The following is a 24,680-nucleotide window of genomic DNA, read 5'->3' as shown; positions in this document are numbered from 1 at the left end:
GCAAGGAAGTTATGATGAACCTTTATAAAACACTGGTTCGGCCTTGATGTGCCTTCAATAACCACAAAACTAGAAGTTATAGACTTTAACAAGTTGGCTTTTAATCACTAAGATCAGAGCTAACATCTCAACACATTGACTGGCTCGCAGGAATGAGTCATGCAGGTTAGTCAGGAAAGAGGAAGTGAAACTATACACCGTGTGGGGGAGGGTAATATACATGAGTGCAAAACGAATGCAGGCAAGAACGAATACAGGCAAGAACGAATACAGGCAAGAACAAACAGATTTCATTACATTCACCCGTTCTTTAGATTTAGTCCATCGGGGTGATGTTTCTTAAAAGTTGGTATAAGTGAGTCTGTCAGGAGGTTTTGCGGTTCTCAGTGATCGGCGCAAAGCCAGTTGGGGTGCCTCTAGGGGAGTGGATTCTGGTTCCTCCGCTGTCCGGGCCTCCGCAGTGTCTTCCAGGTTATCTGCAGTGTCCTCCAGGTTAAAGTTGGGTATTGATACATCTGGGCGTCCTGTCTCTTTGTGTAGGTCTTCCTCGGGTAGTCTCTCATCGTTCTCTCTGCTCCCCGAGGGAGCGAGGTCTTTTATGGAAACAGTGTCCTCTCGCCCGTCAGAGTATTCGATATAGGCGTACTGAGGGTTTGCATGGAGGAGGTGTACCTTTTCCACAAGGGGGTCCATTTTATGGCCTCTCACGTGCTTCCGCAATAATACTGTCCCCGGGGACGTCAGCCACGCGGGTAGAGATATGCCCGAGGTCGATTTCCGGGGGAAAACGAACATCTTTTCGTGAGGGGTAGCGTTAGTGGCTGTACATAACAGAGACCTTATGGAGTGGAGCACATCTGGGAGGACTTCCTGCCAGCGGGAGGTCGGAAGGCCTTTTGACTTTAAGGCTAACGTGACAGCCTTCCAAACAGTAGCATTCTCCCTTTCCACTTGCCCATTACCCCGGGGGTTGTAGCTAGTGGTTCTGCTAGTGGCTATCCCCTTTGAGAGCAAGAACTGGCACAGTTCGTCACTCATAAATGACGTCCCCCTATCGCTCTGTATGTAGTTCGGCATGCCAAACATGCAGAATAGATTACCGAGACACTTGATGACCGTGGCACTGGTCATGTCTGGGCAGGGAATGGCGAAGGGGAAGCGGGAATATTCATCGATGATATTGAGGAAGTATACGTTACGGTCGGCAGAGGGAAGGGGTCCCTTGAAGTCCAGACTTAGGCGCTCGAATGGCCATGTGGCTTTGATAAGGTGTGCACGGTCAGGCCTGTAGAAACGAGGCTTGCATTCCGCACAGATGCGGCAGGCTCTGGTCATTGCCCTGACCTCCTCGATGGAGTGGGGCAGATTGTGGGACTTTATAAAATGGTATAGTCGGGTGACCCCTGGGTGACAGAGGTCGTTGTGGCGACCCTGTAATTTGTCCGTATGAATGCTGGCACACATTCCCCGCGATAGGGCGTCTGGGGGTTCATTAAGGGCTCCCGGCCTGTACATAATATCATAGTCGAACGTGGATAGTTCGATCCTCCACCTGAGTATTTTGTCATTCTTGATTTTCCCCCTTTGTTTGTTATTAAACATGAAAGCCACCGACCGCTGGTCAGTGAGCAGGGTGAAACGTTTGCCGGCTAGGTAGTGTCTCCAGTGCCGCACTGCCTCCACTATAGCCTGTGCTTCCTTCTCGACAGAAGAATGCCTGATTTCAGGTCCCTGAAGGGTTCGGGAGAAGAAGGCCACAGGTCTCTCAGCCTGATTGAGGGTCGCAGCTAAAGCAAAGTCTGACGCATCGCTTTCGACTTGAAAGGGAATGCATTCGTCCACTGCACGCAGTGCAGCCCTTTCAATGTCCTGTTTGATACTGGTGAAAGCCTCCCGAGCTTCAGCTGATAGTGGGAAGGACGTCGATTTAATGAGGGGTCGGGCCTTATCAGAGTAATTGGGCACCCATTGAGCATAATACGAAAAAAATCCCAGGCACCTTTTTAAAGCTTTGGGATTGTGTGGCAGGGGCAGTTCCTTTAGGGGGCGTAATCAGTCAGGGTCCAGTCCAATTACCCCATCTTCCACCACACAGCCGAGGATACAGAGACGGGTTGTGTTGAAGACACATTTGTCTTCGTTGTAGGTTAGATTCAGCTTTAGGGCAGTTTTTAAAAATCTCGCAAGATTTAGATCGTGGTCTTGCTGGTTGTGCCCGCAGATAGTGACATTGTCCAGATAGGGGTAGGTAGCTTGTAGTTTATTCTCCTCAACCATGCGGTCCACCTCACGTTGGAAGACCGAGACCCCATTTGTTACCCCAAAGGGCACTCTGAGAAAATGGTAGAGGCGTCCGTTCGCCTCAAAGGCGGTGTATGGGCGGTCCTCCGTTCTAATGGGGAGCTGGTGATACGCGGATTTGAGGTCGATAGTCGAGAAGACTCGGTATTGCGCAATCTGGTTGACCATTTCTGATATGCGGGGTAAAGGGTAGGCGTCCAGCTGGGTATAAATATTAACAGTCTGGCTGTAGTCAATTACCATCCGTTTCTTTTCGCTATTTTTAACTATGACTACTTGGGCACGCCACGGACTGGTACTGCATTCAATAATGCCTTCCCGCAGGAGTCTGTCCACTTCCGCCTTGATAAAGTGTCTGTCTTCCAGACTGTACCGTCAACTTTTGGTCGCTATGGGCCGACAGTTCGGAGCGAGATTAGCGAATAAAGAGGGCGGGCTGATTTTTAAGGTTGATAGGCCACAGACTGTGAGTGGCGGCTGGGACCCGCCATATGCTAGCGTGACACTTTCGTGGTGGCACTGGAAGTCCAGGCCCAAGATTACATTAACACAGAGTTCTGGCATCTCGAGGAGTTTAAAATCCTTGTAGTCCGTGCCTTTTACAGTCAGTGTTACCACACAGTAGCCCAAAATGTCCAAAGTGTGGGGCTTAGCAGCCATAGCAATTCTGCTCCGTGTAGGGGTTACCGTTAATGAGTGCTGCCGTACCAGGCTAGGGTAGATAAAACTCTCGGTACTCCCACAGTCAATTAAACATTTCGTTAAATTCCCGTTTACCTGTATGTCAACGGGTGTGGCCTGGATTGATCCACTGTGATCGAAGCCACTGTTGGGCCCTGGGCGGCCGTTGAGTCGGGAAAAGATGGCGGATCCCAAGATGGCGGCCCGCACGGCACGCACGAGGCGGTGACTGAGTTGGAAATCGGATTCCCCCTGCAGACTTTGCTAAAAAGCCCCTTTTTCTTACATTTGAAGCATGTAGCGTCCTTCGCTGGGCATCGTTGTCTGGAGTGCTTGGCCTGGCCGCAGAAGTAGCATTTCGGGCCTCGAGACATTGCCGCTGTAGTAGGACTCCTGGGTGAACTTCTGTGTGGGGACTCCGGCGGTGTAGAGCTGGTCTGAGACCTGGATGGGGAAGATGGCTGATTCCAAGATGGCGGCCCGCTTGGCGCGCACGAGGCGGTGAGGGCCGCATGGCCGGAAGAATAAGAGTCAGAGTTTTTCTGGGCCACGTCCAGCGATCGCGCAGTGGCCACTGCCTTTTTTAAGTCCAGGACCTCCTTCTCCAGCAGTCTCTGCCGGATATAATTCGATTTGAGGCCCGTGATGAAGGAATCGCGGACCAATTCGTCAGAGTACACGTTGGCCGTCATGGCCTTGCAGTTACAGTCCCGGACCAAGTCCTTTAGGCCCTGTAAGAAATCGTCCATTGATTCCTCAGGTCGCTGCCTGCGTGTAGCCAGCAGATGTCTGGCGTACACTTCGTTTACTGGCCTCTGGTATTGGGCCTTCAGGATAGTGATTGCCTCCGTGTAAGAGGTGGCGTCCCGGATGAACGAATAAATCCGATGATTAACGCGAGTAGTCAGTAGGCTCAGTTTATCTACCTCGCTAGCGGATGAGGCCCTCGCGAAGAGTTCGAAGCATTTGAGCCAGTGTCCAAATTGATTTGATGCTTCAGCAGAATGTGGATCCAATTCCAGATGCTCTGGTTTTAGGAGTCGATCCATCCTAGTATTCTTTAGTGATTAAAATTGATGTGCCTTCAATAACCACAAAACTAGAAGTTATAGACTTTAACAAGTTGGCTTTTAATCACTAAGATCAGAGCTAACATCTCAACACACTGACTGGCTCGCAGGAATGAGTCATGCAGGTTAGTCAGGAAAGAGGAAGTGAAACTATACACCGTGTGGGGGAGGGTAATATACATGAGTGCAAAATGAATACAGGCAAGAACGAATACAGGCAAGAACAAACAGATTTCATTACAGGCCTCAACTGGAGTATTGAGTCCAATTCTGGGCACCGCACTTTAGGAAGGATGCGAAAGCCTTAGAGAATGGTTCCAGGGATGAAGGGCTTCAGTTATGTGGATAGACTGGAGAAGCTGGGGTTGTTCTTCTTAGAGCAGAAATGTTTGAGATGAGATTTGATAGAAGAGTTCAAAATCATGAGGGGTTTAAACAGAGTAGATAGAGAGAAACATAGAAACATAGAAGATAGAAACTGTTCCCATTGGTGGAAGGGTCGAGAATCAGAGGACACAGATGTAAGGTGATTGGCAAAAGAACCAAAGGCGACATGAGGAAAACTGTTTTACGCAGCGAGTGGTTAGGATCTGGAATTCACTGCCTGAAAGGGTGGTGGAGGCAGATTCATTGTGGCTTTCAATAGGGAATTGGATAAGTACCTGATGGAAATAAATGTGCAGGGCTCTGGGGAAAGGGCAGGGAGTGGGACTAGCTGAAGTGCTCTTGCAGAGAGCCAGCATGGGCTCGACAGGCCAAATCGCCTACCTCTGTGCTGTAACCATTCTATGATTCTATTAAGTTTACCACATTTGCTGAGATCAGCAAACTTAACACAGGAGTACGGTATCAAACATGGGAACTTTCTGACATATGTGGCTCAGTACTACACTGGGGAGCAACTGCATTTATCCAACGGGTAGTTGGGTAGCTTTGTTTACTAAATATTCGAAAACAACTAACGAACAGGAAAAATAGACAAACACTTTGACTTGTACACAATCTCTTTAGTAATACAGGCAGACTTGAGGCAGCTATTCTTTCATTCAGGAGCGGTGAGGTACAGTTTTACCGTCACATTCTGCATTTCAGAACCAAAAAGCCCCATCACAGATGGCGTCCCATTCAGGAGAGGATAAAGCTGAAGTTTCCAGGGGCTTCACTGAGGACAATGCCTCAGCGATGGAAGAGACAGCTCCAGGTAAAAAGATCAAAAGAGAAACGAGCACCTTGCTTTGTGAAAATGAATCTTGTAGCGAATCCAATAAAGGTATTTGTCCTGGAATAAAGGATTTCAGTAAAGTATTTCTATTTTGAATAATTGAGCGTGTTTTAATGAGGAAGAGATGCTCCATGTTGATAATGTGACCACTACCGTAGTCATTCAAATCAGATTAACACAGTGTCTTGCATTATTATGTAAATGTCTACAGCATCTTCTGTGTAACCAGAAACAAACCTTACATGCAAGAATATTAAAATTAATTGGTTCAATTTTTCTTCATGATATTTTTGATTTATTCCATAGTTGTCTATACTGGAAAGATCTTGGGGTCAGCAAATGAAACAACCAAAAAGACTGAAAGCAGAAGATACAGTTTCAGAAATAGAGAGAGAAAAGTTTATACGGAAGAAAGGGAACTTTGTGACGATGATTACCTGTGTATGTGCAAAGTAACCTATCCATTTCCTCAGGGCAGGAATAATTTATTGGGCGTTTTGGTGTGATGACACATGGCCTTGGTAGGCCAGGGGATTGGTGGAGCAATGCAGCATGTCAGAGTGGTGGGACAGGAGTGCAGGCCTGTGTTTGCCCACAAACAGGCACCGATTGTTCTTTTTCACTGAGGAAAAACAATCACAAATATGATCCCCAAACTATTGATAATAATTCTGGAATCTTGTAATAAAATAGAATAGGACTTTCAGTAATTATAAACTAATGGCCCCTGATTACAGGGAATAGCAGCTCCTTGTCTAAGATATTGAAGCATCCTACGCCAGCCTGCAGCAGGACCTGGACAACATCCAGGCTTGGGCTGACAAGCGGCAGCTAGCATTCAAACTTATGAACAGCAAACAATGACCATCTCCGAAGAATTGACGGTGCAGCCAGAATTAAGTTGGGAGTCAGCATGGTTTGGGAAGGGGTGTGGGGAGAAGATGATGGCCTAACTGAAAGGGCAAATTTGAGAAGTGACACTGTCCCCTAGTGTGATTTGCCTGATAGTTTAGAGGGACTTATGTTACTGGATATGCAGGTTGAACTCCATTCAAAGAATGAGGAAGCTATAGGAGGTAATTCAGCCTCCTTGTGCAAAATTCCCTTGCTGCCCACGCCTAATCTTATCTGGTGCGGCACAGCCTGGAGATACTGTTGACAGTTTTTGCAATGCTGTTGTTAATTGTGGCCAGTACTCCCTTCTTGGAGTAAAGAACCGAACATGTCGCCCAGAACAAGCCCTTGTATACAACAGAGTGGGGGAAGATCTGACTGGCACTGGGTGTAATTTTCATAGAGGGAAGATGCCCCAAGTGTTTTCCCCAGCTGATAGATCATGGAAATATTGTACTTGTGTGTGGAGACTGAATTGCAATCAAACAATGAGGAAAACCAAATCTACGACAGATAATCTATCCTTTCTCAGTACTAGCACCTTTCACCTTCATGAACACTGAATAATGAATTGAGATCCTGATCCATCTTTAATTTGTATTTTATGTGTTAGTTTGTGAAGACTGCGAGACATTTTTTATTGAAGAATGCCCTGTGCATGGTCCTCCAGTGTTCATAAAGGACACGGTGGTGGAATTCAGTCAGCCAGACAGAGCACGTTTAACCCTTCCGGAGGGTCTCAGCATAGCGACTTCAAAAATTCGAAAAGCTGGTCTTGGTGTATGGAATGAAGGGCAGGTTATTCCCAAAGGCATTCACTTTGGACCCTATGAAGGAGTAGTATCAAATGAAGAAGCAGAGGCTGTCAGTGGGTATTCATGGGCGGTAAGTGACTACTGTCGTTATCAAGTTCCTTATTTTGTAAAAAAGTTCAGGACTTATTGGAATTTATTTTCTATAAATTATCCAAGGTTCCCATTCCTGGTTGCTATTCAGTGAGTCCTACTGGTAGACAGCGAGTGAAGACAGAATTAATCTTTGCTGTGAGGCCTCTTGTGTTCACTTAGCCTGTCAGCACATGGAAATGTTCACAAATGAAGAATGGATTACTGGGTGTGTTTATTGTAGGGCTGGGAGCAGCCACGGAACTACCCGAACATGACTCACCACCATCAGGAAGCAAGAAAGCAAACATGCTCCTATCTGACTGAAACCCACCAAACACCACCACAGAGGAAACAATTGCAATTCACCCCACTGAGACCAAAGGTGTATCAAAGTTCACAGCACCTTCCCCACAGCTGATAGTGTCAGTGCTGAGAGAAAAATCCTCTCACCCCACTGAGGCAATAGCAGACTCCCAACTATTTATAAAAACTCTGCCACCTGCCCCGCCCCCAGCTGAGGCAGCATGTTCACACTCTGAAACAAAATCCCTCACTAGAATTCCTCCCCACCCCCCTGCCAGCTGAGGCAATTATTGAACTCCGTGACCGCGAATTCTGAAGTTTCAGCACTGGCTAGTCAGGCTGGTTTTGCTGAGAAATGGTGGCTGCCTTGCTTTCGGTGGGTCCTGCGGTGGCTGCCATTTTGCGAGGTCGGTAGTGCTGCCGTTGCCTGTGCATGCCCCAGATAGTTAGATGAGACAATTCGTCACATCAATGGGCTGGATTTTCTCAATGGAGACAAGTTGGAGGCGGGACTGTTGCTTGTGTCAATGTCCCATCTCTACCCTCGTCTGACCAACCAGAAGGATTTTCCCCTGATTGACCTTGTTAAGCCCGCCCTGCTGGCTCAGCAGGCCAATTAGGGAGGAAGTCACTGACAGAGCACGTCAACGTCAGACGTGCTATCTGTCAAGACTTCTTGAAAGAAAAAATATCAGCGTTTGACAGCTCTGTGAAGCTGTCAAACACTGACATTCTCTAGTTTGATGAGTACTTATGTCCAGGACTCATCAAACCTTTCAATTTGTGGATTTCACATGGCTGTTGGTTCGGAGGATCCAGCAGCCAGTCTGTGAATTCGACAAGGAGGATGTCGGGTCTCCCGATCCAGAGAGGATGAAGGCTGTAGGAAGAAAACAAGGTAAGTGACCATTTTTTTACACTTGTCACTCACCTTACATACTTACCACTCCACACTTGCACCCATCACTCACCTCTACATCTTACTTCCAGGTACCTCCGACCGCCGAAGACGTCCTCCATGTCACCTCCAACCTGGCGTGGTTCTCCGAGGTCGGGAAGCCTTCAGCTGTGAAGGTAAAATGGCACTAATCCTTTTTTCTGCCTGTTAACAGGCAGTTAAAAGTATTTAATGCCTTTCCCGCCTCCAGGAGACGGGACCTGAAGCAGCACATCTTCCCGCCTCCTGGCGTTTCTGCTACTTTACCGGCTGTCCTGCCTCCATGCCTGCCTCCTCAGGGCTTGGAAAATCCAGCCCAATGAGAGTCGAATGCTGGTTTGACACAATATCTGCCATTTTTGACATGCTACTCCATTTTGCATCCTCTCCCTATCACAACCAGCTGACCATACGTTCAGCAGCAGGAAGGACCTCCCAGGTCTGCTATTTAAAGGTATCATCAACAACTTACAGCTGACTTGCTTTTTGATCTGTCCTGGCTCTGGCACAATTTGTGCGGCTGTTTGGAGCTTTCTATAGTTATTTAATGTTGAGGTGACAGGGACCTTGCTACTCATTTAAAGGCTTCTGCTCACACCACTTGCTCCAAGTCATGGGGTCTCTACTTGCAGTCCCCCTCGTGCTCGAGTATGACGGAGATGGAGCGGAGGTCTTCCAAGAGCACTTCTTCTACCTGTGCTTAAGCCAGGAGCAGTGTATTGGGAGGCTCCGCTTCACCAAGGAGGCAGTCACAGAACTCTGCCACCTCCTGCAGCTGAACATGCAGTCTTAGAGCTCAGCGGCTCTCCCAGTGGCCCTGAAGTCACCGTGGCCCTAAATTTTTTCGCCAGTCTGGACCAGGAGACATAGCTAACATCTCCCAGTTTGCTGTCCATCGCTGCAACCAGGAAGTCACAAAGCTGTCTACTCCAGGAGAAGGGACTTCATTGTCTTCTCTCCAAACAGAGAGAAGTAGGAGGAGCATGCATGTGGCTTTGCCAGGCTAGCGGGCTTCCTCATGGTGCAGTGTGGCATCGACTGCACACTTGTGGCTTTGCGGGCACCACATACCAATCCTGAGATACTCCGTAACTGCAAGGGCTACAACTCACTTAATGTGCACTTGTGGGACCATGTCCAGCACATCATGATGGTGAATGCCCGGTATCGTGGCAGCAGCCATGATGCCTTCATCCTGCACCAGACCGCTTTGCCAGCAGTCTTTGAACCACCACGTCAAACCCGAGGGTGGCTGCTTAGGGACAGGGGCTATCCACTCTGCTCCTGGCTGATGAGTTCCCTCCACAACCATACCAATCATGGCCAACACTCATATAACGACAGCCATGCTGCTATGAGGAGTCTCATCGAGCAGACCATTGAGGTTCTCAAGCAACAGTTCCACTGCCTTGACCGCTCAGGAGGAGCCCTCCAGTACAGGCCGGAGCGGGTTTCCCATTTCGTGGTGGTCTGCTGCATGCTCCACAACTTGTCCACATGAGGGCACAGCCCATGCCACCACGGGTCCATCAAGCCTGTCCCATACAATTGCGATGCCTTGTGTATCACAATATATACACTCCATCCCACCCAAAACCATAAATTACCAAGGCTAATTTGGGAAAGAGAAATCTGGGAAATTCCTTTCCAACCTAACTAGGTGATTGAAACTAATCCAGGAGATCACGCTGGTCCTGAATTCCCTGCAGTATCTACCTTCTGTAAGAGGTGATCTCTGCCCCAGCCAGAAACAAGTACAGCTCTCACTTGAAAGAATTCAGTGAGTCCATGTCCACCACACGAGACGGCAGCCTGTTCCTGAGGTCCACTATTCTATGGGAAAAGAACCACCCCCTGACAGCTAACCTAGATCTAGCCTTATACAACTTAAATTTGTGACCCCTAGTCCTTCCTAACCTATTTAATTGAAACAAACTATCAGCTGGAACACAATCATTCCCTTCACCCCTTCATTATCTTCTGAACCTCAATCAAATTCCCCTTAAGTCTACGCTTCCCTAAAGTGTAGAGTCCCAACTCTTTTAGCCTATCTTGATAACAAAGATGCTATCCTGATAAATAAGAGAGGAGGAGGAGGAGGAAGTGAGCAGGCAGGCAGCACATCCCCGATCCAGATGGGCTGTCCATGAGCACCTCAAGAGACTCTGGTTGCAGTGAGTGAAACCCCAGATCCCCGTTGCTCACCACTTCCCCATCTTACCATCCCTCTGTCACAGAACATCACAGCGTCCTCCTGGGCACAAAGCTGAAATGAGAGCCAGCACAAAACGCACATTTCAAACATAATTTATAAATTTATCAAATTCAAATCAAAAGAACAAAGTCAACTAATCACCCTTGTGCATTCCCTTAGTGTCTGTCTTAAGTGTGCCTTTTCCTACTCTAGTGCTCCTACGAAATGCTCCCCCACTGCAGCAGCTGGTGGAAAGCTGCTGACTTTCAGTGGGGAGACTACAGGTGGGCCTGCAGGACGACCTTGAGCAGCTCTGGCCCTAGAAAGCCCGGCTATAGGCTGCGCCACCTTGGTATGGGCGGCAGAAGTCTGGGCTGGCTGGTGCAAGCGCACTGGCAGGGTGGCAGTGGTGGGAGTACGAATGCTGTCTTCTTGCGAGAGGACAGCAGGTTCTTGCTCCACGGGGCCACTGCCACTCCCTCGGGATGGGGCCTCAGCACTATTAGCCACCTGTTGGAGCACAGATTGCTGGACTGCTGTGACAATCTGCAAGCACTTTTCCACACTCGTAAACCCAGCCACAATGGCATCAGTCTGAGCTTGCGGGGCAACAAGTTGAGACTGCAGGAGAGCAGTCTGCACTTCCACTGCAGCAGTGAGACGTTGGGTCGCTTCTGTTGTGCTACAATTGAAATGTGAGTTCACCCATCACACCCAGCATCACGGTTGGGTCAACAAGTTATCTAATTGAGTTGCCCATTATTTCCACCCTGGAAATCATGGGCTCCAAACCCAACGCAAAAACCCATAATATTGGAGCCGAACTCCTCCATGCTGCTTGACACTGACCAGAGGCTCTCTAGCAGGCTTGCCATTACACCAAGCATTTCTGTGTGCATGCCCATCACCCTTCTTCTGAAGGCTACCCCATCGAGAATATCATCTGAGTCCTGTGCAGCAGAACTCGTGCATAATCTCATCCTGCGGGGAGCTGGCACCCGAGCTACACTTTCCCCCTGGCTTGGCTGCAGCCCACTCAGGCCTGGTGATTCACCACGTGCAGATCCTGCCTCTATACTACGCCCTAAAGTACGGGCAGTGCCATTTGCTGAGCTGGTGTCTGCGAGTGTCAGTTCCAGTGCCGCTGTGTCTTCTTCTCCTCCATCACTCTCCTCCTCCAGAACTTCAGAGACAGGCTGGGCTACTGACAGTGCTTGGGTATCTGAAAGGAGAAATGCACAAGGGTCGGGTTGTGTTGAAGTAGGAGGGAAATCCAGATATCCATGCATACACCATCAGCAGCGTGCAAGTGAAAAGAGATTGTGGGATGAGGGATAGTGGGCTGTGAGAAGAAGGATTAGGTATAAGCATACCGTCATCATCAGCAATGTTTTTCACTTCCGCGCTCACCACGGACTCTGTCACTGCCCCAACAATTATTGCGAGCTCTATTTCCTTCAAGTCCATGAGGTTCTCAATTCTGACTTACCCTTCTTCTTACTTCTTAGGCGGAACCGAGGATGACTTGCTTCCACATTAAACATGAGTTCTCAGGTGACTGATGAGTCCAATGCAGGACCTACAGTCTCTGTCACAGGTGGGGCAGACGGTGTTTGCAGGGACGGGTGGCTGGGGTGCTTGGGTTGACGTGCACTCCTTGTGCTGCCTGCGCTTGATTGCCGCTTCCTCCCGGCGAAGAGACTCTAGGTGTTCAGTGCCTTCCCGGATGCTTCTCCTCCATTTTGTGCGGTCTTGGGCCAGGGATTCCCAGGTGTTGGTGGGGACGTTGCACTTTTTCAAGGAAGCTTTGAGGGTGTCCTTGAAGCATTTCCTCTGCCCACCTGGGGCCCTCTTGCCGTGTCAGAGCTCCGAGTAGAGTGCTTGTTTTGGGAGTCTCGTATCGGGCATGTGGACGATGTGACTTGTCCATCGCAGCTGATCGAGCGTGGTCAAAGCTTCGAGGCTGGGAATGTTGGCCTGAGCGAGAACACTGACGTTGGTGCGCCTATCCTGCCAATGGATTTGCAGGATCTTGCGGAGGCAGCGTTGGTGGTACCTCTCCAGTGCTTTGAGGTGCCTGCTGTAAATGGTCCATGTCTCTGAGGCATACAGGAGGGCGGGTATCACTGCTGCTCTGTAGACCATGAGCTTGGTGCCAGGTTTGAGGTCCTGGTCTTCAAACACTCTCTTCCTGAGGCGACCGAAGGCTGCACTGGCACACTGAAGGCGGTGCTGGACTTCGTCATCGCCGTTTGCCCTTGTTGACAGTACTGCCACCCGATGAACCTTCACCCATCTGCTGGTGCTGCCGGAGGTTGTGCGCCAACTTGGCCTGCAAGAGAAAGGGAAGTGTCAGTGAGTGTGGTACAATATGTTTGGGTGATGTGCCTGCCATGGTTGAATAGCTGGCAATTTGTGCAAGGTGTGAGATGTGGGTGTAAGTCTTGCAGCAGTGGTAAGTGTGTGAGGTATGAGTGGTGCTGGCTAGAGATTGTTGGTGGGGGTGTGGTGCATTGAACAGTGTGTGCGATTAATGGCACAGATGGTGGGATATGGTATTTGAAGATGCATTTACTCACCGTGACCAGTCGTGTGAGGTCACTAAACATTTTGCGGCACTGGATCCAACACTCATCATACTGACGGCTTCAGCAGTCTCCACCCACAGCCTTCTTGTGTCCACGGGCCTCCTGCCCCCTGTTGGTAGAGGACCTGAGGATGTCATAGAACCTCCAGGATCAAGGCCCCCAGTGCCACATCAGAAAATCTCCTTGCCCTTTTTCTTGGCTATTGGGCCATGGTTTTCTCCACAATGACAATGAGGTGTTTGTGCAAAAAAGCACTTCCCCTGTATTAGAGCCTTGAACAAACTTTATTGGCCATTAGACTCCACCCAATATTGCCCCCCCGAATCAGCACTAAGACAATCAGCAGCACATTTCAGTGCTACAATCATTATAATGAGCAGCCAGCATGAATTTTATGTGCTGCCTGCACTACTTTGAACGGGCGTGGGCACATCGTGCTGCCCGCGCCTGTTTTTGGGCCTTATCCAATTTCTAGGCCTCTGTCTATTGATTCCCCACTCCTGTTTTTGAGGAATAGAGCCTGTTGATATTGGATGGCCTTGTAGCTGTTATCATTTTAATCCAATGTCTTTGTACTGGAGCCAAGGTCAACTAAGAATGAGCCTACATTCCAGTCCCTTTTACTTTGTTCATCTTCTGATTAATTTAGTGCTGCTGCTCTAATTCAGGTATTATCCTATTAAAGCAGTTCCAGGAGATTCCCAGAGCCTGCTGTCATTGTATTTATGAACAAAGGTGAGTCAGGTGTCACCTCAACCAACTCTCATCATTCCTAGATTCAGAATGCATTGAACAGTAGTTGCCAAATCCTGGGCGCTCTGACGATACAGTAATTCAGGGACGTTTCCCGACTTTACAAAGCTTCCTGAAACTGTTCAGCACCATTATACTATTTTTCGAGCTCCTATGCTACATCATTTCAGCCCCAGTCATCATGCTGATCTGGGCACTCGGATGAAAAGGTATAATCACAGGACACAGGTAAGCGGAAGGTCAATTTTTACTCAAAGAATTGGGAGGCTATGTACTAGAATCTTGCAATACGTGTTAAGCCTAATATAAAGATAAAGTTGCTTTTAAAATTTTTATTAATTCAGTCTTTTTATCAAAACACCTTTCTGCAGATTAGCAAATCCAACAAGAATTTTGAATACATTGATGCGAAGGATGAATCTACATCAAATTGGATGAGGTGAGGGAAGACTGATACCATATAGTGAGGATCACAAGATAGTAACGGATGAAGAAGATCATTTGTCGCATTTCATTTGATCCATCCAGTACAATATCCCACCCAACAGCCAGTCAGCCTCTCATTCTGGGTGGCTGTGGCCGAGAAAACGAGCCAAAATTCTCAATCAGCTCGAGGCGTTAAATTCAGCAGGAACTCCGGGAAACGCATATTTCTGGATCGCTGCACCTCCCCCACCCGCTGTCAGACACTCCCTCCTTGGAAATATTGGGGCCATTGGAGGAAAAATTCAGTTGTTTGTGCCTCCCGTTAGTGCCTTAAGATGGCGCTAATGGGGCGCAAAGCAACTAGCGCCCGGGCGTGACGACGTTTGTGCCGCTCGCTAAATTAAGCAGACATTTTGCGGTGGCGCTAAACACTACCGCCACGATCTCCTGCGCCGGCAGATAGTGACGTCAGTCGAGTGTGCAATGACCCATTAGTGCCCCGGACCGGATATTGAGTGGCGCCCCCTGCTTTACCGCCTGCCGCTAGCAATGACAGGTTGAGGGGAGCGTTATGCTGTCAGAAAGGGACTAGGGGAGCGCTATTTAAAGGCGACCGCTTGCTGCCTTTTTTTGTCGGTGACATTTTTGCACCATGCATTCTGAGAGAGAGAGAGAGAGACTTCTGGAGAGATTCAACGCTGTGTGAAGGAGTTTTGAGTACTGAGCAGCACTTTGCAGGTTTATTTTGATTTGCCCTTCCTTGCTTCGCCAGCACTCTGAGGTAGCGCCTCGCTCCTCGGCCTTTGCGCCTTAAGACAGGTGTGAAGTGCCTGATTTAGCGCTCCAATCACCTCCAGGGGCGATAAAAGCCAAGTTTGCTGTCGGAGGCGATAATTAGCACCAGGCGCTAAACTTTGCTCACGGCCGATAATGGCGCCCCAAACGGGGCGATACTGAATTTTTTCCCATTATCTTTCGTATCTACACTGAGGGCTAGATTTTCGGAGAGCCGTCAGGCGGGGTTTCAGGCGTGTGGCGGGGGGGGGGGGGAATCCCGAATTTGGGGGTCCCGACACCATCCCGCCCAATACCCAGCCCCACGTAAGTTTCAGGGGCGGCGGGTACCCGCCCCGCACTGGGACCCGCCGAAACCAGGCGGGAAGGGATTAGTGCCAATTAACTGCCTATTAACAGGTAGTTAACAGGCATTTTTTAGCCTAATCCCTATTTTGAGGGGTTTCGTGTGGGTTTCCTGACGGCTCCAAATCACGCCAGGTTAGTGAGGCGGGCCGTCGGGTTGAAGTAGTTGGAGGGGGCGCTCAGGTAAGTGATGGGTGCATGAGTGCAAAGGTAAGTGTGTTTGGTGTGTCTAAAGTGTGTAAAGAACTTTTACCTGTACTTATCTTAACAGCCTTTCTTCCTGTAGCTGTCGGGAGCCCATCACTCAGCCGGAACTGAAAGCTGAACGGCTGCGATCTGTCAAAAGTGACAGTCTTCAGCTTTGACTGCCGGTGACAGTTTTAACTGAGTCTGCATAGAAGGACTCCGCTTAGAACTCAGAGTGTCAGTGTTTCACAGCTTCAAACAGCTGTAAAACACTGATATTTCATCTGTCAAGAACTCCTGACAGATGAAATTTCAGTCTGTTACGTCACCTGTTGCCGGGTGGCCCTTAATTGGCCTGCTGAGCCCGCTGGGTGGGCTCAACAAGGTCAATCAAGGGAAAATTGCGTCGATTGGCCGGACGTCGAAGTAGGCGGGTCAAAAACCCGAAAGGGGAAGTCCCGCCTTCTTCCCAACAGGTTCGGCAAAATCTACCCTTGAGTGTCCTCTCCTGACAGTATGTTTGAATTTGAAATTTGTCCATGGCTGGGGACATGTTCTCTCATTCTAACTCACTATACTAATATGCTTTACATTCTGTATTCATTTCACAATTTTAACTTATTTTTGGCCACTTAAATATTTGTATGTTATGTTCCAGGTTTGTTAACTGTGCCAGAAAGGAGGAGGAGCAGAACCTTGTAGCCTTTCAGCACTGCGGCAAAATTTATTACAGGACCTGCAAGCCTGTTCCTCCTCGGTGCGAGCTGCTGGTCTGGTATGGTGATGAATATGCCAAGGAACTCGGTATCAAATGGACCACAATGTCGGTGGCAAAACAAGAACCAAAATGTAAGGATTCTGACCAAAATTGGGAACTGTAGCCAAAGTATCATTTGTTTTCTGTTACAGTCTCAAAGGTGTTTGATAAAGTGCGACGTAATAGACTTGTTAGCAAAATTGAAGCCCATGGGACCATGGGATCAAAGGGGGAATGTTAGCGTTGATTCAAAATTGGCCATGAGACAGAAAGCAAAGAGTGGAGCTGGATGGTTGTTTATGAGACTGGAGGGAAGTATACAGTGGTATCCCCCAGGGGTCAGTATTAGGACCCCTGCTCTTTATGATCTGGACTTTGACAATTGGGGGCATAATTTCAATGTTTGCAGATGGCACAAAGCTTGGAAACGTAATAAACAGTGAAAAGTAAGTAGAAGTTTTCAGGAAGATGTAGATAGACTAATGAAATGGGAAGTCACATGGCAGATGAAATTTAATGCAGAACAGTGTGAAGTGATGCATTTTGGAAGGAAAACTGAGGAGAGGCAACAGACACCTTGGGATTCACATACTCAAATCTTTGAAGGTGGCAGGGCATATTGTTAAGTCTATTAATAAATCATTTGGGACCCTAGGCTTTATCAATAGAGGCATGGAGTAACAACGCAAGGAAATTATGGTAAACCATTATAAATCACTGTTTAGGCCTCAGCTAGCGTATTGTGCCCAAATCTGCGCACTACACTTTAGAAGGAATGTCAAAGCCTTAGAGAAGTTGCAAAGGAGATTTACCAGAATCATACCAGGGATGGGAGACTTCAGTTATCTCACAGTAAAGGATCCTCTGGGAAAGAGTGATCATAATATGATAGAATATCACATTGGGCTTGAGAGTGAAATACTTATGTCTGAACTAGTGTCTTAAACTCAAATAAAGCCAATTACATAGGTATGAGTGGTGTGTTGGCTATGGTAGATTTGGAAATTAGATTAGAAGATCTGATGGTAGATAAGCAGTGGCAAACATTTAAAAACATATTCCAATATTCTCAGTGAATATACATTTCATTGAGAATTAAAAACTCCTGTTGAAAGCTGATCCATCCTTGGCTAACTGAAGAAGTTAAGGATATTATTGGATTAAAAGAGGCTTATAATGTTGCAAAGAATAGTAATAAGCTTTAGAGACCATCAAAGAATGACCAAAACATTGATAAAAAGGGACAAAATAGAATAGGAGAGTAAAGTAGCAAGAAATATAAGAACAGATTGTAAGAGTATCTACAAGTATGTAGAACGGAAGAGAGTAGCAAAAGTAAGCATTGATCCCTTAGGAGCTGAGACAGGAGAAATTATAATGGGGAATAAGGAAATGGCAGAGACCTTAAACAAATATTTTGTATCTGTTTTCACAGTAGAAGACACAAAAAACATACCAAAAATAGTGGGGCACCAAGGGGCAAATGAAAGGAAGGGAAATGATTAAGAACAGTAGAGAAAAAGTACTTGAGTAAATAATGGGACTAAAAGCCAACACATCCCCTGGACCCCTACATCCTCGGGTTCTACAAGAGATAACTGCAGAGATAGTGGGTGCATTGGTTGTGATTTTCCAAAATTCCCTAGATTCTAGAACAGTCCCAGTGGTGCGGAAGGTAGCAAATGTAACACCGCTATTCAAGAAAGGAGGGAGAGAGAAAACATAGAACTACCGTCCAATTAGCTTGACATCAATTGTCGAGAAAATGCTGGAATCCATTATTAAGGAAGTGGTAACAGGGCATTTAGAAAATCGTAATATCATTAGGCAGAGTCAACATGGTTTTATGAAAGAGAAATCGTGTTTAACAAATTTATTAGAGTTTTTTGAGGATGTAACTCGCAGGGTAGATAGTAAATTTGGATTTCCAAAAGGCATTCGATAAGGTGCCACATAAAAGGTTGTTATGCAAGATAAGGGCTCATGCGGTTGAGGGTAATTTATTAGCATGGATAGAGGATTGGTTGACGGACAGAAAACAGAGAGTAGGGATAAACGCATCATTTTCGCGTTGGCGGGCTGTAACTAGTGGGGTGCCCCAAGGATCAGTACTTGGGCCTCAGTTATTCACAATTTATATTAATAACTTAGATGAAGGGACCGAGTGTAATATATCCAGGTTTGCTGACGTTACAAAACTAGGTGGGAAAGTAAGCTGTGAGGAGGGCACAAAGAGCCTGCAAAGGGGTATAGACAGGTTAAGTGAGTGGGCAATAAGGTGGCAGATGGAGTATAATGTGAGGAAATCTGAGGTTATTCAGTTTGGTAGGAAGAATAGAAAAACAGAATATATTTTAAATGGTGAGGAACTATTAAATGTTGGTGTTCAGAAAGATTTAGGTGTCCTCATACCGGAAGCACAGAGTTAGCAAGCAGGTACAGCAAGCAATTAGGATGGCAAATGGCAAGACGGTCTTTATTGCAAGGGGGCTGTAGTACAAGATTAAGGAAGTCTCGCTACAATTGTGCAGGACTTTGGTGAGACCACACCTGGAGTACTGTGCACAGTTTTGGTCACCTTATCTGAGGAAGGATATACTTGCCTTAGAGGCGGTGCAACAAAGGTTCACTAGATTGATTCCTGGGATGAGCGGGTTATCCTATGAGGAGAGATTGAGTAGATTGAGCCCATACACTGGAGTTTAGAAGAATGAGGGGTGATCTCATTGAAACATATAAGATTCTGAGGGGGATTGTAGGGTAGACTGAGAGGCTGCTTCCCCTGGCTGGACAGTCGAGAACTAGGGGGCAGAGTCTCAGGATAAGGGGTCGGCCATTTAAGACTGAGATGAGGAGGAATTTCTTCACTCGGGGAGTTGAGAATCTTTAGAATTCTCTGCCCCAAAGGGCTATGGATGCTGAGTCATTGAGTATATTCAATGCTGAGATAGATAGACTTTTGGAATCTAGGGGAATCAAGGGATATGGAGATCGGGCGGGAAAGTGGAGTTGAGGTCGAAGATCAGTCATGATCTTATTGAATGGTGGAGAAGGCTCGAGGGGCCGTATGGCCGACTCCTGCTCCTAATTCTTATGTCTTATATAATATAACATAAAAACACAAAATGCTGGCAATACTCAGCAGGTCAGACAGCATCTGTGGAGAGAGAAACAGAGTTAACGTTTCGGGTCGATGACCCTTCGTCAGAACTCTTATGTTCTTATGTTATGTATAGAGACTAAAGAAGCTGGGGTTGTTCTCCTTATAATACTCCTGTGAAGTGCCTTGTGACGTTTTACTACGTTAATGGCGCTATATAAATATAAGTTGTTGTTGTTATTTATAAAGATACAGTGAGCTTCATTGCACTGTTGGGGCCTCTGCAACTCCCAGCCAGTTCCCCTGCTCTTTTATTCAACACTTGCTGTTTAATTTTCTGTCCTGTTTTAAGAAAACTGATTTTCACGCTGGTTTATAAAAGTTATTGAAAGAGTATTGATATCTACCTTGTTCCTTGGAGGATTTCAAAGACTGAGTGCATGAACCTTGAAATCTTTGGCAGTATTCTTTAAAAGATGTGTTTATTTGCAACACCTAAAGCTCTGATTGGTTCCCTTGGATGACAAGTCCTGATTGCTGATTGGTCCACTTGGAGGACAAGACACACCCAGCAGTTTCTCTGGAATGTGTAATTAGATCCTCCCAGCCGACATAGTCAGTGACTTTGCAAAGTGTAATTCGAGCCATTCTGACTGCGAACTCCAGACAGAACAGAGCTCACTTGGAACAGACAGGGCTCACCCTCGCGGGTTAAGACCATCTCCCACCCTCCAAACAAGTTCCTGACCTCCTCCCCGCCCAGCTTCCTGACCTCCTCCCCACCCCACCCAACTTCCTGACCTCCACCCCATCCCACCCAACTTCCTGACCCCCTCCCCACCCCCACCCAACTTCCTGACCCCCTCCCCCCACCCCACCCAACTTCCTGACCTCCTCCTTACCCCGCCAAACTTCCTGACCCCCTCCCCACCCCACCCAACTTCCTGACCTCCTCCCCACCCCCACCCAACTTCCTGACCTCCTCCCCACCCCACCCAACTTCCTGACCCCCTCACCACCCCACCCAACTTCCTGACCCCCTCCCCACCCCACCCAACTTCCTGACCTCCTCCCCACCCCACCCAACTTCCTGAACTTCTCCCCACCCCACCCAACTTCCTGACCTCCTCCCCACCCCACCCAACTTCCTGACCTCCTCCCCACCCCCACCCAACCCAACTTCCTGACCCCCTCCCCTCCCCACCCAACTTCCTGAACCCTCCCCACCCCACCCAACTTCCTGACCCACTCCCCACCCCACCCAACTTCCTGACCTCCTCCCCACCTCACCCAACTTCCTGACCCACTCCCCACCCCGCCCAATTTCCTGACCCACTCCCCACCCCGCCCAACTTCCTGACCTCCTCCCCACCTCACCCAACTTCCTGACCCACTCCCCACCCCGCCCAACTTCCTGACCTCCTCCCCACCTCACCCAACTTCCTGACCTCCTCCCCACCCCACCCAACTTCCTGACCCCGCCCCACTCCACCCAACCTCCTGACCTCCACCCCTCCCTCCCTCTCTCCCTCCTCCCTCGCTCTCTCCCTCCTCCCTCTCTCTCTCTCCCCCTCCCTCACTCTCTCCCCCTTCCCTCGCTCTCTCCCCCCTCCAATCTCCGCTTTCTTTCGGCCTCCCCCCTCTCTCTATGCCTGCTCCCTCTCTCTGCTCCCTCTCTGCCTTTCTCTCTGCCCGAATCTCTCTCCCTCTCTCTCCACCCGACACTCTCTGCCCCCAGCTTCCTCTGCCCCACTCTCTCTCTCTCTGCCCCACTCTCTCTCTCTCTCTCTCTCCCCCACTCTCGCTCTCTCTCTCCCCCACTCTCTCTCTCTCTCTCCCCCCACTCTCTCTCTCTCTCCTCTCTCCCCCACTCTCTCTCTCTCTCTGCCCCACTCTCTCTCTGTCTCTCTCTCCCCCCACTCTCTCTCTCTCTCTCTCTCCCCCACTCTCTCTCTCTCTGTCCCACTCTCTCTCTCTCTCTCTCTCTGTCCCACACTCTCTCTCTCTCTCTCTCTGCCCCACCCTCTCTCTCTCTCTCTGCCCCACTCTCTCTCTCTCTCTCTCTCTGCCCCACTCTCTCTGTCTCTCTCTCTCTCTGCCCCACTCTCTCTCTCTCTCTCTCTCTGCCCCCACTCTCTCTCTCCCTGCCCCACTCTCTCTCTCTCTCTCTGCCCCACTCCCACTCTCTCTGCCCCACTCTCTCTCTCTCTCTCTCTGGGACTGGGGGCAGGGCTGTTACTGTGGACTGGGGCGGGGCTGTGACTGTGGACTGGGGGCGGGGCTGTGACTGGACTGGGGGCGGGGCTGTTACTGTGGACTGGGGCGGGGCTGTGACTGGACTGGGGGCGGGGCTGTATCTGGGGGCTGTGAGCGGGGCTGGGACTGCCCTTTAAATCTCCACACACTATTGATGATTCCCCCCTCACCACTTCATTCACTGGAGGAGGCTCTAAATTCACTATATTAACACCTAAAGAGCCCTGCGTTTACACTGAAATAACCACAAATTGTACTACCAAAAGATACTTCTAGATGATTCATTGCACTGACAATTTCTCTTTCTTCCTTCTCCAACAGGGCAACAAGTGCACGGAGATGAGTGCCATCCTTGCCCACATTGCAATGTTGCTTTTGCCACTGCAGATTTTCTTCAGAAACACATCAGAAGACTTCCAGAATCCAGTGGACAAATTTCAGCAGGGCAATCTCCTCCTTCCAGCATAAAGTATCTTGCACAATGCAAAAATGGGCAGGGATCGTTCACACAATCTATCCACAGGAGAGAATGTATAAAATCAGGAGATTTTCACCTAGACCAGCAGATCCACACAGGAGAGAGGCCACATAAATGTAGTGAATGTGGAAAGAGTTTCACACAGGCAGGGCACCTCCATAATCACCAGCGGATCCACACAGGAGAGAGGCCGTATAAATGTGCTGAATGTGGAAAGAGTTTCACACATACAGGGAACCTCCATAATCACCAGTGGATCCACACAGGAGAGAGGCCGTATAAATGTGCTGAATGTGGAAAGAGTTTCAAACAGGCAGGGAACCTCCACAATCACCAGCGGATCACACAGGAGAGAGGCCGTATAAATGTAGTGAATGTGGAAAGAGTTTCACAGATTCAGGGAACCTCCACAGTCACCAGCGGATCCACACAGGAGAGAGGCCGTATAAATGTAGTGAATGTGGAAAGAGTTTCACACAGGCAGGGCACCTCCATGGACACCAGCGGATCCACACAGGCGAGAGGCCGTTAAATGTGCTGAATGTGGGAAAGAGTTTCACACGGGCAGGGAGCCTCTACAAACACCAGCGGATCCACACAGGAGAGAGGCCGTATAAATGTGCTGAATGTGGAGAGAGTTTTGTTTACATCTATCAGTTGAAAGCTCACACGTGCTTTGAAACCTGCCGTCATTGTGGGGAATTCTTCAAGGATTCAACAGCTTTCAAAATTCACCTGAGAAAATGTTCCGAAACATAATGAAGAGAACGGTAACCAATTTATAATTTGACTAAGTTTAAATATTTCTTTCTATTTGAATGGCCTTCAATAACCACTAGTTATCTCAAATATTACTCATATTTATAATTCTTACCTTTCACTCTATGAAAATATTTGTGTGTGGATTAAGATAGAATATAAGGGTAAATTCCACAATTCCTCGCTCCCAGTGAGGATTGGAGATTTGGGGCTCTGTTGCTGTAGCCTAATGTCTGACCCTCTCATTCTGAAATTGTATCTTCTGACTGGGATTTCAAAATATTCCCTCTGATATAAACTGCAGCATCTGCAGAATGTGTTTAATCTCCGTGAGTCTTTGTCCCACCGAGCTGTCACAGCCCCTTTATTCTGATGGTGAGAGATCGTTGGGATCGATGTTGTTTTTATGCAGTCTGGTTACATCTGCGTTGGTAAAGGTGCCTATCACAAAATATACTGTGTTAATAAATATAGTGACTGAAAAATTGTTGTCCATGAGATTTCATGAACAGATGTTCAGTAAAATGTTGTTATTGTAGTTTTCAAAGTTTAAGAAAGTGTCGGCAAGAGTTTAAGCAGAAGCTGAATTTGAAAATTGTAAAGTTGGTTGAAATGTGTAATTTATTTGACACAGGCTCGACAGGCCGAAATGTGATTGACTTTGTATTATTCTGTATTGTATTTAAAATATTTCCATGCAAACTGGTTGATCTGTGTCTACATTGTCCAAGTAAAATCTATGTTGGTGTACAGAGTTATTCGAACATTATTAAACAAGCAAATTGTGATCTGATTCATTGTCATTGAGCAGTTTATTTAATGCTAATATATTTTAGCCTCCAGCCGGTTATAGATAGCGGTCGAGGGCACAAAATTGTGAAAGATCAATTGTTTTACAAGATGGCTCCTGGGCTGGCAGCTCCCGAGGGAGCTCCTTGGCCATCCGTTGCCATCCTTTGCTCTTTCTCCCCCAGTCTCCTCTCTTCTGCTGTTTAAGTTCCCCTGGCTCTAATAGTGGGTGCAACAAAACACATGATCTGGTCATTATCACATTGCTGTTTGTGGGAGCTTGCTGTGCACAAATTGGCTGCTGCGTTTCCCACATTACAACAGTGACTACACTTCAAAAGTACTTCATTGGCTGAAAAGCGCTTTGAGACGTCCGGTGGACGTGAAAGGCGCTATATAAATGCAAGTCTTTCTTTTTATTCTGAAAATGACTGAATTGCCTCTGATCCGAGGGGAGTCAGGCGGAACGTTTGTTGGCGGGGCGAGGTGCGCCGGCCGGTGGGTTTAGCGCGGGGACACGGGGCCGGAGGGAAGATGGCGGCGCCCATGTGAGGGGGAAAAGCGGCTTCTTGTTGTTTAAAAGAGGAAGAAAACCGGGTTTAAAAAACCCGCCGGAGACGCGGAGAAAGAGCCGCCCTGGGAGTGGGCACCCACTAGTCGCCGATAAGGCCCCGGAGTTGGGGTAAGTGGGGCCGGAGAGGCGCCGGGAGCGGGAATGAGTGGGCGGGCTGGGCCCTGGAGACGAGGCCCAGGTCCCCTTCCTCTCCCCTCCCCCAGCCTCAGGCCCAGGACCCACATTCAGCCCAGTTCAACCTGAGCAGCACTTTCACATTCCACTCAAACTTCGCATTCACTTCAACCTCTTACACTTAGTCACACTAAAAAACATTAGCTCATTTTAACCCCTCTTTAATTTTATTGTAATCTATTTGATTTAAAAAAACATGATCTTAATTTCT

General features: G+C 48.1%; 1 pseudogene; it reads left to right on the top strand.

The window, feature by feature from the left end:
• The first annotated feature begins 5,165 nt into the window (after positions 1–5,165).
• LOC147109772 (uncharacterized) lies at positions 5,166–23,719 on the top strand (annotated as a pseudogene).
• Positions 23,720–24,680: the final 961 nt, after the last annotated feature.

The sequence above is a fragment of the Somniosus microcephalus genome, chromosome 12 (genome assembly GCF_052327205.1).
Source record: "Somniosus microcephalus isolate GS21.2 chromosome 12, FLI_Smic_1.0, whole genome shotgun sequence".
NCBI classification, from domain to species: Eukaryota; Metazoa; Chordata; class Chondrichthyes; order Squaliformes; family Somniosidae; genus Somniosus; species Somniosus microcephalus.
The sequence above is the reverse complement of the archived record's forward strand: the minus strand, read 5'-3'. Positions and strand labels throughout refer to the sequence as shown.